Source organism: Dermacentor albipictus, chromosome 2, assembly GCF_038994185.2.
Source record: "Dermacentor albipictus isolate Rhodes 1998 colony chromosome 2, USDA_Dalb.pri_finalv2, whole genome shotgun sequence".
Classification (NCBI taxonomy): domain Eukaryota; kingdom Metazoa; phylum Arthropoda; class Arachnida; order Ixodida; family Ixodidae; genus Dermacentor; species Dermacentor albipictus.
Window position 1 is genome coordinate 37,535,408 of NC_091822.1, and position 15,332 is coordinate 37,550,739.

The 15,332-nt window shown below is 46.2% G+C and overlaps 1 long non-coding RNA gene across 1 annotated transcript; it reads right to left on the bottom strand.

Annotated features, from left to right (window-relative positions):
- Window positions 1-2,114: 2,114 nt before the first annotated feature.
- Window positions 2,115-8,258, bottom strand: LOC139055376 (uncharacterized). The gene is made up of 3 exons (XR_011511711.1): window positions 8,182-8,258; window positions 4,568-4,645; window positions 2,115-2,313 (listed from the first exon to the last, which is right to left on the bottom strand). It is a non-coding gene; the product is annotated as an uncharacterized lncRNA (long non-coding RNA).
- Between the last annotated feature and the right edge of the window lie 7,074 nt (window positions 8,259-15,332).

A 15,332-nucleotide genomic window follows, 5' to 3' on the forward strand; every position in this document is an offset into this window, starting at 1 on the left:
CGTTCCCTACGCCTATAACTCGTTCCTCACCCGTTTCTGCCTGGCTGGTGTGACGTATCAGCGGCTGCAACTCGCCATTTCCTTCCGGCTGCTTTCCGTCGTGCGGTGTTCCAATCCCATCGCGACATCTTTCATCCCAGCATCCCTGCCACGTAGCGCCTCGTTACAGAGCTCTACGTCTGGCTAAGCGTGCACACTGATGTTCGCCAGCATTCACACTGAGTTCGTGCCTCGCGTGCCAGACTGCCGAAGCGACCCGCCTCACAAAGACTGCCACGCATGCAGTCTTTCTTGCCATCTGGCTTTCGCTTTGACCACGTCCATTTTTATTTGGTTTGACCACTTCCTCCCTCTTACGACTTAGCCTGTACAATCTAACAATGATTTACCGCTTCGCTCGTTGACCTAAACCCGTGCCCATTCCGGACACCACGGCGAAATTGGTCGCCCAAGCCTTCATTTCAGCATGCCCCAGCGTAGTGACCACTGATCGCTGCCGGCAATTTCACTGTACAATCGTCACTTCCCTCAACCGCCGGCTAGGCGCTAAACACTGCTGTAAACTGGACAGCATCCCTGTGCCAACTGCATGGTTGGGTGGCTCCACCGCCATCTCAAGGCGACCCTCACTGCGCACCCGCATCGGGCGCACTGGGTCGACCACCTTCCTATGGTGCTTCTCGGCCCATACGCACTGTCCTTGGTGCGGAACCTTGTTTTTTTTTTTTCGGAAGACCTCGTCTATGATGTACACCTGCGGTTCCCTGGAGACTTGTTCGTTCGTTCGGACCACTTGCCTCAGCCGCTGCAGTACCTTCGATGCCTACAGGACTGCATTCAACAACTGCGCCCTGTCCCGCCTCGATCTTTGTACCACAGCATTTTTGTGCACCCGGACCTTGCGTCGTCGACCCACGTTTTTCTCAGACGAGACGCTATATAGGCCGCTCTTACAATGTCCCCTGATGGGCCGTAGCGTGTGTGCCACAAGACGCCGCAGTCCACCACCGTACTGCGAAATGGTCGCGAAGAGGTAGTCTCATTAGACCGCCTCCAACAGGCGTGACACGCCTCTCACGGAGCTCCCCGAGGATGTCGCCGGTGTATCAGCGGATCTGCACGTAACGTAACCCAGACAGCACCGTCTTCACTTCTTCAGCGAGTACATTTCGTTGTTCCATCGTGGTGTGGGCCCTGTAGCGCCCACCGACGCCGCTAGGCGCGGACGCTAAAGGTCGGCGCTCTCGGTCGGCAATGCAAAAAGATAACGACAATAAACATGGGCTGCGCGTGCTTACGGCCGAAACAAGGCACGCGCTAGGCCTTTCTCAGAGCGTGCTACGCTGGGCCTCTAATCCTGGCCCTCCGCTGCAAGTTCTCGGTTTGCAACAGTTGCTTGTTCTCACTATTGTGGAAATGGTGCCCCTTACTCCCCACATCCACTGTATTCCTTGCCTTTCTTGTCAATAACGGGCATCGGTGCTAAACTGCAGCTATTTGCTCTAACGGAAGTAGTGCAGTTTTGCTTAGCTTATAGGAGCGACTAGGATGCGCTGGCGCAGATCTGCAAGCAAAGTCAGCTGAAATCGTTTTCTTTCCGTGCTGACGTAGGATCTACATTTGGTCAACTGCATAATTTCCATTGCAATCACGGTCTGATAGGCTTGGGAAGAATGCAATTAGTTGAGGGCGTCACTGCCCTCTTCATGTACCGCAAAAAAGCATTTTGTCCGTAACTTGATACATACAACACTATCGAAGTTTGTACAATGAGAACACGTAAATAGCAGGGTCGTCTTTGCAATGTGTGTCTCACCTGCCGATACATATTGTTTAGCACACCCAGAAGATAAGTTCTAAATGTGCGATTGGACCTCGGAATTTTTTATGCGCAAATTGTTCAATCAAAATTTGTGCAGGAATTTATATGACTACAATGAAATGCAGTATGGGTGGTAAGAAGCACAAGACTCGCACTGAACATATTATTCTTGAATTCTTTACTTGAAATGCATTAGTACTTGTAAAAATTAAATAAACGACAAGGGAATTGATGATGTACTTATGTATTTTATTATGTACTATATCAGCCATAGCAGAAACATATTTTTCATGTGATACAAAGATAAAAGTACACTTTTTTGCTGAAACTAAGCAAACATTACAGAGCTTCGGTTCCTCTAGCCGCCAGGCAGCTGGCGTCTGATCGAATGTATCTGTATGAAGGTCCACACAACAAATCAAAAATGAAGTGGCAATGGATATTTTCTTCGTTCAAGGCAGTTTGAGCAATATACACCCAGCATTCTTTTTCTGCAAAAAACAAACAAAAGAATAATTGAGTGGAGTGAAATATCGCTTTCAAAGTAAGCAATGCAAGGAAATTGCTTTACCTTACTGCAGTGATCTTCACGTAATTTCAACCAAAGAGTAAATGCAGTAACCTCGTGCACTCATAAGATGAGCCGCACATGGTTTTTCATTATCTTCGCTGGCGAAGACAATTTTTTTAAACGCTCGCTATCATAATTTGGGCTCATTATCGAAATTGAGACTCTTAAATATGCAGCAGCACACATCGTAGGTTTTGCAGCTGTAACATATTTCCAGTTGGTCCCTTATTTTTAAAAAGAATATCTATTAATCGGTCTCAACTAATCACTTAGCAAGTGCGGGGTATTGTTGGTCTGAGTAGCTTAGAACAATTTTAAAAACGATGAGGTTGGTTTCATCTTTCATTTCAGCGCGAGGTATTTGAAACATTGCTGAAATTTATTACTTCTGTTCCGTAGTTGTGGCGTTTACGCAGCCGGATCCTGATCTCATTATAAGCACATGGTTGTCAAGATTTCTGAGGATTTTGACCACCTGGGGGGTCTTGCAATGCAGAGCAAACTCGTTTTTTTGCATTTGACCGCTACCAAAATTTGGCCGCCACTGCCGGAATTCGAGACCGCGAATTCATGCTCAGCAGTACAGCATCTTGGCTGCTAAACCACCACGATGGGTTGCTGAAGGTATGTGAAACGTCGGACATGCTTGTTCCGGCTTTTCAGTATTGTGTTAAAAGAAACGCAAATGCTCATCATTGATCACTAGTAGCTAAGCAGAAAGCATAGCTCACTCGTCACAGCTGGGCAGCCAACGAATATATTATGTTTGCTTTTCTGGGAGATCCGCGTTTCCTCGTCAGCACAAGGAAACTCCTAAGATTCGCATGAGGAAAATACATAAGCTTTGAACTGTTGCTAATTTCCGTAACTTTGAACTTAATATAGCAAGTGAAATGTTCGTAGCACCATTAAAAAGGGCGTTTTGTTGGTTTGCGCAATTTTCTGATCTCTTCAAGAAAGTTCACGCACGAGTGAGAATCTGTTCTTGTCAGTAAAACGGGTGGCGAGTCGCTTTGGTCCATTGTCTAATCATTCCGTAACAATCCCGCAGTGATTACACAAGCAAAACTTTGTTACTTTGTTAAGAACCGCCGCCACAGATTTTTCATTTAGTCACGACATCCCGTCTAATTTGCTAAGGAATCTGAGGCGATGGGTGTGCCTTTTAACTACCAAATGGGCCGCATAACCATAGCACTTTGTTAACTGTAGTCACAAAGCAGGGTTCCAAGACCTGCATATTTTTTACCCGCTATCTGTAGTCTGCCGCTTAGGTGCCATTTTTTTTTGTTCCATGTTGACACGTCGTCGGCACGTCGAGTCATCGTCCATGTTGACTCATCTTTTGCCGAACTGAAAATTTTCGGTCTCACGAAGTTTTTCAGCACTGTGTACACAGAACGTTTTGTCCTTCGCACTTTGTGATCGGTCTGCCAACGGACGCCGTCTAGGGATGTTGCGTGAAGTGCCACGGCATAGTGTGGCGGGAGCCAGGATGACAGCGGCTCACGAATCGAGGGAACGCCAATGATGCTTCGTGCCAATGGTTCCACAGGAATGGTAGCTGATACATGGCTGACACAACACGTGATGATTCCGACACGTTCTACGAGTTCCCTCCAAAACTTAGTACGCATCAGTAGCCAGGTATCAACCTCCCCTTCTAAAGATGCGTATGTTATAAACGTAGATCACTCCATAAGCACTGCACAAAACAGGAGGGCACACAGGAGCTACTCATAAACGCTTTCCTACGAGTTCATGCAGTGCATGGTGAAATACGTCTCTGATAGCAATTTCCTAAACCTTAACATGCCTAAGCATCTCCGTTTAAGATGGCTGCAGTTATGCTGAAGTAAGAACAATGGCGCCAGGCGCCACCGTTGCACGTGCGACTTAGCAAATATTCCAGCGTCTATCTCCAAGTACACATTATATGTCAACGGTTTTCTTGCGATGCATCGCTTGGTTGACAGCAGCTTCTTAAGCAGGTTTTGTATTCTGAATGTTAGCTCTATGTTCCTGGTTTTGAACAAGGATAGTTGGTTCTATTTTTACAGTAACTGATATCATGGGCAAAGTCAGTTAACAAGCAGCAAGAATCGCGCCTAATAAACTAGATTGTAGATTGGAGAGTATAGAGAAGATCGGTGGTGTCTTGCATCCATGCTTACCACCTGTAGAGCTTTGACTACCATAGATCTTGCAGTTATCGCAGTCACTGTACAAAACGTCGAACCTGTGCACGGTACCTGGGAAAACAGATCAGAGCCATGTAAAACAAGCTTAAAACAGTGCATAACCATTCATATATATATATACATATATATTGTGTGTGTGTGTTTGTGTGTATTTGCGCGAACAAAAGCGCGCCGAGCTCAGTAAAATGAATTAAATTACGTATTATCTTGCGTGAAGCAAAAATAGCATTTCTCATAAAACACACGAAATTTGGAATACCTTCTCGTGCACAAGTTTTTTTTTTTTCGGAAGAAAAATAACGTATTTTTGTGCCATCCGCAGAGTGTAAGCAGCAGGTACCTAAGTTTTGCAAAGTTGTGGTTTTCTTTTTCCATTCCTTATCTGATGGTATCGGCCAGAAAATCTTATTCTTGCCCAGGTCATATATAATTATTACACGAGCTTTTGTAACTTCTCTAACCTGCATGATGTTACAAATCATTTTGTTGCTGTTGTAGGAATGCCGCTTATTTCGATTTCTATGTTCTTTCCGTCTTTACACGAGAAGCCGGATTACGCTTACCACGCAGAATATTTTGTGCCCTTCATGGTCGTAAGGAAGAAGGCAACGTCCCAAAATGAACTTCTGTCGTAAAGATGAACAGAAGTAGTTATGGCAAGCAAATTAGCAAAATTATATTGTTTAGAACTTGTTGTCAACGTTGATTGCAAGAAGGTCAATAGGATTAACGAGTGCACTTGCTTAACAATTTGATGCACGTTTTATGGGCGACTACAGTGAATAGAATTAACGTAGCTTCAAAACGATTGGCGGTGGAGGGGGTTCGCGGTCATTGTCTACTGGCGTCGCGTGCCCCAATATACTCAGTGCGCCGGCCACTCAGGTCGATAAGGGAAAACAGAACCCATGGTAATGGTCGGCGAGCAAATCGGTAGACCATTTTTTTTCTGTTTACCCACGCAATATGGAGACCTTAACATCCAGTCGCAAGAGGTTGTTTAGATCAATGGTTTTTATTTTTTATTTAAACAACCCATTACCAGGCCACATAGCAAATTTCGGCTATACGTTGGTAGCTGTTACGTGCCCTCTAATGAGTGTTCTGCCGCAATACTTTTTCAAGTTTGTTCGCTAATAGCAGAGATAAAAATTTTTGAAGTGCCACGAACCCATGATTTCAGGAGGTTATGGTCACCGCTATCATAGACACTGTCTCCACTTGCCTCATGTAGCCTCCGTAAGCGAAACGCCTACCCAGCGTTCTCCAATACCGGAGCCGAAAGATTTCGTGACACATACGTCACGGGCTCCGCCTTCATTCTATTCTTTTCTTTTGCTCACGTTTTTACTGGATGGCGAAATTCCAGAGAGAGTCTCATGCGCGAACGGTTGCGTTTGTCTCGTTACGTCTGATTACAGGCACATGTCATTGCCACAATCACAAGTACTGCGGCAGACGCGAGAGGATGAAGGAGACTGTAGGCGGCACTGGAAGGCGGTAGAAAGTGACATAGTTTCGATCTCTAGGTTCGCTGCTGCACGACGTGGGAACAAACGGACGAAGCGGAAGTAGATCTCGCTTGCCACGGTAAGACGTAAAACAAAAACACGCAGACATTTGGTTTGTACATTTGATTATTTCTTTAAACTTCAGTTCGCGTATTGAAGCGAAAGAATAAACAAATAACTCATGTTGCCTTGAATAATTCTCGAAGTCACGTGTCACAGCGAGCGAACTCGCTGCACTACTATGCACGTAGGCGCACTTGTGTGATAGACGTCGACTTCCCGGCTGGGAGCACGTTCCCCGCGATGAGAAGGGCGAACGGCGTTTGGTTTGACATTTCGGCTCAATATTTAAAGTAAATTCCCTTGTTTAGCGTGCCAAAAACACGACCTGATTATAAGGCATGCCATGATGGGGGACTCCAGGTTAGTTTTGACCTCTTGGGGTTCCTTACCGAGCGCCCAATGCACAGTACGTGGGCGTTTTTACATTTCCCGCATCTAAATGCGGCCGCCGCGCCAGAGGTTCGATCCCGTGATCTCCCGCTTAGCAGCGAAAAGCCATAGCTGTTAATTACGCCACCACGGCGGGGCTTTATGCTCTTGCGACGGCGCGTAGGGATGAAAGGCAATCGTTAGCGCGCACGTATCGTTAGCGCGCATTGTATGCACCCTGCTTGTCAGATCAGAATGGCCAGACCTGGTGAGAAGCCCTTTAGGTCTCAAACCATGTTGAAGTCCAATATAGATCTAACGAACGTGTGAAATCCAGAAGAAAGCCTTCGTCACAAAAGGAAGCCAACGATAAAGCAAATGTCGCGAGCGTGCCTCGCTTGTTTTTCTTGCTTCTGTCCATGCCCGAATTACGCATTCCTGTTCGAAGAAAGAGCAAGATATTAATATTTTTCACTGCTCCCTGAGCGTAGAAGAAGAGGAGGGTTGTATTACACTCCAGGGGCCCGATAATGTAAAAGTGTTCCAATCTGTTTTTATTCCAATTTCCAGACGTCAAATTTACGTCGCCACCGATGCCACCGTCGGGCGGTGACCCCCAGCGTTGTTTGAAAAGGACAATCAAAAGCGCTTTTCGTTTATAGGAGGCCACTTTTTCTTTTTTTTTCTGAAGCGAATAGCATCGCCTACATTGAGCGGATTTTCTCATAGAATCGGCTGAAAAGAGGCGACGACCGCGCTAAACTGGCCAGGGTTTCAGTAGGGCTGACCAGCACAGTGAAAGTAGATAACTGGATGTAGAGGGCGGTGCGGGCTTCTACGATTTTCCGCCTTGCCCTTCCTTAGCTTGCGGTGGCTATTACAAAATCGCGGCGGTGAGAAACGGAACGCTAAAAATTCCGCTTGAACGGATCCGCAGCAAAGAAGAATTGGCAAAGCGCCGTCGTATACGTGGCGAAAGGGCTCGATAACGGTATACTTCCACGGAAAAATGAAAAAAAAAAGTGTTTGTTATACGCAAATAAACCCATCCTCTCTGGCAGCTTCGTGCGTGTCAGAGCATCGGCGGACAGCCATCTTCTATTCTTTTCGGAAACGGGCAGCCTACGGCTATTCAGAAAATACTACGTTTTGTTCGGCATATTAATGCATCTTTATAGCGTACACGCCACTTTGACGCGGTGAGTTTTCGGGGTTTTGTGACGTCGCTTGACAGACAAGCAAAGTGGGCGCAGCTCGAACGCATTTGATCAATGGAAGAGTATTATGGCCAAAAAGGCGTCGAATCAGAAATAATTATTTTTCTTTCCTTCGGGGTATAATCATGCATAATCAGCGTGCGCGTATCAGACCAGATGGGCCGCTTTCGCGGTTTTCGTGACGTCGTGTGAGAGACCGGACAAGTGGAGGTGGCCCGGAGATGTTTTGATCAATCATGACAAACTGTTTGCAGAATTGGGATAGAAAAATTTTGAAGAGGTTTAGGTTATAGCATCCCTGCAAAAAACATTCTCGTCTACATTTTACCTGCTTAAGTGTGCGTAAATAATTACGTCAAGATTACACTGTTTCAATAAATCGATTTTCTTTCACCAGAGGTGGTCGTAACATTTACATAACATTTACCGTTAGGAAGGTGTTGAGTGTAGATGACATTCTTGGCACTCTCTCCCCCGGTTGATTCGTAGGTGCTGCTGACGTAACTGCACATGTGAAAAAATACGCGGGATTTGTAGGTTCAACTGAAGTTCAGATGCTACTCAGTGTGGCATCACGAAAGGATAAAAAATTCTGCGTCTTCCGTTTCGCTAATATGCGTGCTTAAACCTTAGCACTATTTCTTCGAAACAGCTGCCGCTTTGAAACATGTCTTCATTCATCGTTGTTTTATTCTTAATCAAAGGTAAATCAAAGGTAAATTGGATTTACCTTCATGAGAGATCCGTAGCCTTTTAACATTAAAGCAAAAAACTAATCAAGAAATAAGCATTCCAAATTATCTGCTACATTTATCACCTTGGCTGAATGTGCGACTGCTGCTTTTGTATGTGCTGGTACTGCTAGGCAGTCGGCGACAAACTTGCTTATGCGACAAACGGAAAACTCGAATTTGTATTTCTGAGGATGGAGCTTCTGAAGCCTGCTCACGTGAGATGAACCTTTAGAGCGAGAAGAGCGCAGGTCCAATAGTTTTGTCACTTCACCCTTTGCTTACCTGCAGCAACAGCATTTAATGTGACGGCACCAAGGTAAGTTTCTAACAGCTCCCTCACTGCATGCAGTAAAAGGCTGCATATGCCAGCTAATCTTGTTTTGGATCTCTTGTCATCGCGGCCACATGTATTGCCAACAATGTGGCTCGTTCTCAAAGCGCTCGCTCATTCACTTGTGGCGCTTCACGAGCATTTTGGAACGAACTTTTCTACGAGAACGTATAACAATTTCGCGATAATGGCGAAACAGTTAATGCAATGGCAACCTGTTAGAATTATTACACGAAGTGTAAGACCGGTAGCAGTAGTGGCACTATGAATTGAAGTAAACGTAGGCTAAGTGAAAAGCAGTTGTGTTTGGGGCCCTCTCTTTGAATCGTGCCCTCAAACAATTTGCTATATGTGTAATAATTAAAGCCAACCCCTTTCTTAGCGACTGTACCACCATTTTACCGCATCGGGTATGTTCCAAACCCCTTTCTGTGGCCGATCACGGAAATAGTGCACAGCCACGCTAATAAATTTACATCATTTTCAGCTTTAAACTCTGATATTGTTTCGCACTTCTAATTTTTAACTTTCAATGTATTTAAAAGAAAAATCAAGCGCTGTCGTTGTCGCTGTGTTGCTTTATGACATTTTTTCGGGCTGCCATTGTCAAAATTCTGAAGAATAATTTTCATTGCGATAGAAATGACATGGGCACTCCATGTGCAGTTTTGCCATCGGCGTCGCCGTCGCCGTGAGGTTCCGCGTGAGTGAAAGCTTGTGAGGTTGAGCCGGCGAACGAGGCGAATACGGTTCAATGTTGCGTGCACGAGCGAAGAACGCCACTCGGATGCGTGCCTTTTCCTGTGGCATGCGAGGCAAGGGGGCCCAGGCGAGGGTGGAGGGGCGCTCTTCTCCGGCGGCTGCCAGGGTGTCTCGATGTCCCACTCGCCGCTCCGTTCAGAGTGGAGACAACCGCGGCGTTTACGACAGCGTTGACCATGTGAATGGTGGACGCCGTAGTAGATGCCTTTGGCGGATGTCGTAGAGAACCGTTTCAGGCGCTCGTGTGTCTGGAAAGTCATTTGCGATGTTGCCAAAGGCCTCATTTTCAAAGCGATCTGCGATGGTTTCAGAGTGAGCATAGTGGCGATAGCTTCGTATGTGCGGTGGTTTAGACGTTTCTTTGTCATTGAAGCGAATGATGCACGGAGGGCGATTGGCTCGAGGCTGCTGCCGTGATTCCCGACTCCAGTGTTTTCACAGATAGCATCCGCTCTCATCGAGCGAGATGTGTTTGTGTACCTGTGCGCGTGACACCACACTGGTTAATTTATTTAAAACGCGTTGGCGGGCTAGTGGGTTCGAATCCATGATGAAATGGGTAAGCGCGACTGAACAAGGACGTAGAAAGAGCAGACACGCAAAGAAAGCGCTGTCTCTGTGTGTCTCTTTCTTCCTACGTCCTCGCTGAGTCACGCTTACACATCCTATCATAGTTATTTTAGTTTATTATCATAGTTTTTTTAGTTTATTTAGTAAGCAAATGTTTACAAGTTTATATGGCCTATAATACTGCTATCCTTACTTCGTACAATTATCTACTAATTTGCTATCGCAATCGGTACAACGAATTTGGGGCGGAAGTGCGTATTTTTCTGCAATATAAAACCTGGTATGAGCACCTTTAGTGATGCCGTGGTGTGGCAATATCAACCGCTTATACTGCATGTCATAAAGCATGACATGGCATATAACATACTCATACCTAAATATATACGGAACGTCACAGCGACAACGACGGCAAGAACTCACTTGGAGTGTCGATATTATTGCAACCTCAATAAAAGGAAACTAGTGTACGAGAACTGCAGTTTGTAATTGAAGAAAGAGAGCTGTTTGAGACAATGGGTAACTTGTTAGTTCCACTCACCGCTTGGTACCCGATGACCCGAGATGTCCTCTAGACGACCTGGGACGCAGGCTACAACTACCATATGCATACAAGTTTCCCATTGTTCAACATAAAAATAAGGTTTAAACTGAAGCCCTAATGCCAAATAAAGCAATAGAGATGTGTTCACATTCACATTGACAATGAAACTCCAGGCCAAGCTGCTTCTTGTAATACCGGACGAACTAATATCACGCGACCACAGTGTGTCCCAAACTGCATCATAGACGTCATACGGCAGTCGAAATAAGCATGCTGTATAGAGTGGGCCATCGCCCTTGTGTCTCTCGCGGTAATTCTTACCGACATGTTGGGGCCTACGCTCCCAAAAATTTTGCACCCTATTGGGCTTATCTTGGCCCGTCGAAATATAGTCATCTGCCTTGCTCGCCCTCCTTTGAAAACACTGCACTGGCTACTTTCTTCTCGAGAATGCTATGTCATGTTGAAAACTCCCATGCCGTTCGTGAACTGGAAGTACCAGGCGCGCAGCATTCAAGAAAGGAAAGGGGTGCAAGATAGGCGACGAGTATCGTTGTGTGATAAGTCCCAAAGGAAGCAATCTTTTTAAAGGTGTAGATGTGTATTTTAGCTGGCATGCGTTCTCCCGGTCTACAGACCTTTCAAACAACATGCGTTCTGTCTAACTTGGCAAATCAGGGCCGCTTATCGCAAAACGTTCTTAACCCACGCATGTTCTTAATATCCGATTCCATTCGCTGCTAATGCTGGATATATAATTAGCGAAGGCGTTTGGCCAATTGCATAGAGCTTTTAGGTACAAAGAGTTTTTTGAATCGGCCCTAGTTCTGGCGAAATACGGTAGATGTACTCTCCAAAGTACTCTCCAAAAGCAAAAATTTAAATATACACTGGCAGTTTAAAATAAATTGTACTGGCCCAGCACGAAATAAGATTGCACTTACAGTATTTACCAGAGTTAGTTTTAGAGAATAGTGTCCATGGCGGACGCAAACCCTTTCATACTCTTTTGTCTCCTTCTTATCAGTGGCCAACCCGCTCGCCTGCGGACGTTTAGATTCCTCTTCTTCAAGATCTAGTGCTGAAGAAAAGGGCTAATTTATTAGGCAGTAATCGAGGCTACACAGGATCTGGTAGTTCAGAAGAGAAAGGCAAAGCCCTCTAAAATCGCTGGTCCCGGGTTGTGTCTACGGCCCATGATAAATATTTTCGTCAACCGAGAGTATTTCCAATGTCATATGGGCTTTTCATATTAGCTTCGTACTATTGTCTATGGCATTTTTTCCCCTTTGTAGGTGCAACTTACACAGTTCCGTTTGGAATATACTCAAGCCGTGATAAAGCCTGGCCCCTGTGGATTGGTGTAACGAGGGCAAACCGCACACACGTGACATTGCTCGGAATCTCCAATAATTGGTGTGAGGTATAAGTGAGGTACCAAAGCTTCTTCACAACGGTGCACTGCAAAGCAAAGGAAAAGGAACAAAAGAGTCACACTGGTTTAGTGGCTATGGCGTCCTGCGAAATGTGCATCAGTCCTAGATTTTGAACCACTCATGATAGCGTCCGGATTACGAGTGTGCCTTAGTACATATCTGCTTGTCCAATAATAATTGGGAAGCACTGCTAGAGGATTTACAGTGAACACACATTTTAGAACGGAACAATTCGTGACCGCCAGTGTAAGTAATCAAGAGGAGGACATTCTTTTCACTTCAAGAAAGGTCTTGCAGACCCATGATCCCCATGTCAGTTTGAGTTAAACTTACCATCTGAGGAATGATTAGGCATTGGCCGTACTAATAGGGCAGCAAAGCCAAGACATCTAACTTATACCAAAAGCGTCAGCATTAGACAAAGCTAAACAAGGATCACAGCACGGCAAATCGAAACTAAGCATGTTCAGTTAACACAAAAGTGCAACCATCCAAAAAGAAATCACGCCTTTAGCGCTTTGCAGCATTACAATTTTAACCGTCGCTACCCACGTCGAGCAAGAACATGTTGTAGACGAACCTTTCCTGCTGGCGGCGGTAGATTTGGTTTGTAGGTACTCTTGTTGATTTTCGGTTCTTCAACAGCCTGCCAGGCTGGCTGCGGTGCCAGCTGCGCCGGTTGCTGCTGGCATTCCACCTAGCTCGAACGGTAGCCGATGAATTACTCGACGGCGAGCGAGCGACGGGAACAGCCGTCTGAGGGGACTGTTTCCTTCCTCCTTTGGCGTGTATATCATATGAAGATCTTTCATGTCGTTCTTCTCGCTTTCGATGTAGGCCCCACGAAGGTGTCGGGTGGTGCATCGGCACGGCGGTCGCTGGTAGGTCAAATTGGACAATAGCGGCCAAGTTGAACAGTTTTGCTTGACCTTGGCTGAAGTCGTTGAACTGTGAGCTTTCGGGGGATCTCTCGTGGTTGTGAAGCCGTCGGTGCTCTCAAAGGGATGTAGCTCTGCTGGTCGACGTACGTAAGCTTCAGACCCGACAGTAGTCGCAAATGACATTGTCGGGGTGGGGACGTTCTCGATACAATAGCGCTCGCACTGGGACGACCTGAACCAGAGCAACAGAACATAGCGGTATTTACAAATGACAAAGCAGTCGTTCTTGTGGCGGTTGTTGTGGTGGCTTGTTTCTTCTTTGCTATTGAAGAAGGTGTTGAAGGCCTTGGGGCTGTCGATACGCTCGTCCACGGGGCGACAGTTTCGAACGCTGCCTGGCCGATGGTATTCGGTCTCCTCGCTGTGTTGGCGGTACTTAGAGGAGCAAGAGCGATGACGACTTTTTAGGTTGTGGTTCTGACGGTGGTGGCGCTGGCTCTGAGTCTCCCGGGCGATGCGTACTATGTAGAGAGAGCACGTACGAGCGTACCTGTTTGTCTCATGCTACTAGACGTTGATACATGATCCACGCACGTTGCATGGCGAGTGCTTTGGTCTCAATGGGTATTCTAAATTACTGTGGGTGGTGGAGCAACTGCCAGATCGTGCTTGTACTCTCTTCCAGCCGTAATCTTGGGGCCCTTGTCAGCGAGTATCTTGTTGTTGTTCAAGATGAGCTGACGCTACAAGTGCGCCTCGGTCTCGAGCTTCCATAGTTGTGCCTGTTGCGTCGACTCCCTTGCATTTGCGCTCACGTTCCCATGCTCACCGTTTGGACGGACGGGATGTACTGCGTGCAGTCCTCGCAAAGTGCTGATGACAGTCCATAAATATCCGGGAACGACACTGGAATCATTACAAGTACAAACGCGCCTAATGGCTGGGTTGGACTCGCGGTATTCCAGTGCTTCGGTGAATCCGGCTACGTATTCGACATCGTCGCTCACGAGTTATTAGCAGCACTTGCAATGTTAGGCGTCAATTTTGTTTGCTGGAAGGCTTCGGTTTAGGCGGTGAGGACTCAGGTATAGCGGCATTAGGAGTGACATCGCGCTGACGGCGCAGTCGGCCTGTGATCGGTTGCGCGGATGGCGGTCTTGTTCCCACGTTTCATGGCACCATAATGTAAAGAACTAAGTGACTGGGCTTCCATCAGCTACGGTTGCTCATTGTAAGTGTTTTATTAGAATCCCGTGTCCCCGATCCGTAAGCATGATGATGGCACGCTTGTTCCTCAACTGTTCTGAACAATCGAGTATCGCTGCCAGCAGAAGTTTTGTTACAGACACGGAAACAATGTCTATAGAGACAAGTGGCTATAGAGACAATAGAGACGCAACTGGGCCGTATATGTCATACGAGGGCACTTTATATTTTTACTTCATCAGCGTAGCTTTTTTGGGCGCATTGGTGCAGGATTTGAATAAAAACAAATAGAGCGCAGAGGCCGAGACAGTAAAAACCACACACACGAACAGTACAAGTGCTAACTTCCAAGAAATTTTATTTTTTACATACAACACTTTTTTTACACACAACACTTAGACAACCAGAGTCAGTGTCTCAGAAACATTAGCTCTTTATCGCAAAGGAAATTGGAAGGTGTGCTAACACATGTGCGTTTTGCTCTGCATAATATTTCAGCTTCTTTGATCTCTCGATGAAATATGAGTTGTCATAGTAAGGAGTAAAGACAGGGTAACTCGAGAAATCATTGAAGCTTAAAGATAAGCGCACCAGGACGGACATGTGCGAGCACACCTTCTATTCTCCTTTGCGATAAAGAGCTAGCCTTTCCGTGATGCTGATGCCGGTTGTCTGATATTATTACGGCGCAACCAAGAATGGCGCTAGTCAGAAGAAGACAATTTGACGTGCTGGTGTGGAATCGGTCTCGACATCCATCTTGTTTATGCTTCATTGTCTGTTTTGTAAATATATGAAATACATCTTTATATGTGTCTTTTGCAAGGTAACAAATTGGAGGAGGTGCGGAGTAACCACGAGAGCAACAACGGAGCTCCACAGTTGTCGTCACCTCGGAACGGACAACATGACAACATGACGGGCGGAACAGGACCGGACATGGTACGGCCCACTTCAACGCCTAAAACCGCGATGTCTGTACTCGCTGAGCCGTGATATCCAGGAACGTTCTGCAGAACTGACCATCTCGACGTCGAAGACAGGATCGCCACGTATCAGCGTGTAAGTGCCCACAATAAATGGGATCCGACGATTATATTGGCTAACTTCGTGTTCT